Raw genomic sequence first — 2,192 nt, 5'->3', positions numbered from 1 at the left:
CACTAGCAGTTCAGTCTCTTTAAAGAAAGCAAAACACCAAAAGGCCAAAACGGTGTATTTGGAGAAAAAAGGAAAGGTGGGTACCAGAATTTTTGTGTGACCCAGTGTTTATCTAGCTGTACAGTGGACACTGCGAGAGACAATACTGAAAGCTTCACTGGAATCCAAAGAGATTTCATCAGCTGGCTTCCCTTGGTCAATTAGCTGGGTTACTTTATCATGGAAAGAAATCAGTGTGGTAAGCAGGACTTTGCCCTCCCGAGAAGCTGTGCTGGCTGTGACTGATGACTGTGTCATCCTTCAGGTCTTTTCATTACCTCCCTGAATAATATCCTGAACAATTTTACGAGTCACTGAAGTGAGATTGACAGCCCTGTAGTTTCCAGGGTCATTCTTCTTGCCCTTCTTGAAAACTGAGACAGCATTTCAGTCAGTGGGGACCTCTCCAGATGCCCAAGACCATTCAGAAATCATTGAGAGAGGCCTCAAAATGACATCACTTGGCCCTGAGTATCCTCAGGGGAATCCCATCAGGCCCCATAGGGATACATCTGGAGCAGCAGATCCCACCCAAGTTCAGGGTCAGCTGGGAGCTGATCATTCTCAAGGCCTTTGTTCTCCAGCTTAGGACACTGGGACCCCCTTAATCTGTCATCAGTATTGAAGACAGAGGCAAGGGAAGATGAAACATATTTATACTTTCTAATTTTATTTCTCTCATCCTGTCAGTTAATTATGTAATTTCTATCCAGGTAAGAGTTTTTAAAGGAATAGACTTCACTTTAATTTTCCAGCTGTATTTAGAAGGAGAGGTTTGAGCAGCTTCCAAGTGATTCTTTAATTCTGGCAGCTGAATTTCTTGCTGCCTCTACAAGGAAATAGGACTTGGTTTCACTGGCTGGAGTGTGAGAGGTAAATTTTGGAAGCGATTTCATTTCTCATTCTCTGTCAAAGCACTGGAGTATTTAAATGAAAGGAATGTCTTCAACCTTCTTTAAATCCTTAGATTTTTTTTTCACACTATTGGTTTGTTTCCCCTGGCGCAGCTGGGAATCCCTGGGTGAAGATGATGTCTCTGGAGAGCAAATAGAATTCTGAATTAATGGGGATATCAAATGCCATCCCAAACACAAATATAAAGCTTAAAAATAGGAATGCAGTTACTGGTGAGTTTTCTTTTCCAGTCGAGTTCTCCAGGGATCACTTTTAACCCTAGCTGGTATTTTTAGCAGTGAGCTGGAAGGAAAAGTGAAATCATCATTGCACTAGAGTGTACAGGTCCTGAGTGCTGAGTATCTCACTGAATTGAGTGCTGGCCAACAACAAGCATTTCAGCACGGAAGTTGGAACTTTTCCTGGGAAAAACAGTGTCTGAGGGATTTTTATTTTTGCAAAGGGCAGCTGTTTATAAATTAAATAATTGTCCATGAAAGGCCTATAGCCAAAATGGCTAATGGGACTTCTAATCTTCTGTTTTTGTGGCTGCTGGAGTGCTCATGGAATGGTGAGTGCTGCTCTATTGTCAAGTCAGAGGAAAAAGTTGAAATATTGATAGGGTTCCATTATGCCTTCCTTATAATGCTATGCTGAAGTGCTTTCTAGATAGCTCATCAGAAAAATAAATTTAAAAAAACCACAACACAACAGAGGTGATCCAGTATAAAAATCTATGGACTATTTAAGTGCAGTAATAGCTTTCTCTTGATCTGATGGATGAGGTACTATAAAATAAGAATTAGGAACTGAAGCTTGCACAAAATGTTACATACTCTTTACAAGACCTGTGGGGAAAAACATCACCAGCTCTGAAAACTGTTATACCGGGTTGCAGTGTTTAAATCACTAATTGAATTGACTTATTTATTAACAATTTTTTAAATTGAATGAATTAATTATTTTAAGCCTTGTCGTGTCTGTGTGCCTCTGTGTGTCTGTGTTTTCTGGGAGAACTTTCAGATAATCCCATCAGTTCCTTTGTCTTTCCTTGGCTCCTTTCAGCCATATTTAGTGGGTGGCTCGTGTTTTCTTTTTCTTCTGAAGAAAAGGTTTGATTAGTTTTTTCCAGCTAATAATAAGACTTTTAAAGAGTCTTAATATAATTACAACACTTGATGCCGTGGTGGGATTTTTTTTCCCTGTAGGAATATAAAATGAAGATAGAGGTTATCCAGTATTATATTTTATATAAAAAA

The sequence above is a fragment of the Empidonax traillii genome, unplaced genomic scaffold (genome assembly GCF_003031625.1).
Source record: "Empidonax traillii isolate 1590-97213 ecotype Southwest subspecies unplaced genomic scaffold, ASM303162v1 scaffold810:size284574, whole genome shotgun sequence".
NCBI classification, from domain to species: Eukaryota; Metazoa; Chordata; class Aves; order Passeriformes; family Tyrannidae; genus Empidonax; species Empidonax traillii.
This window is presented reverse-complemented; position numbering follows the sequence as displayed.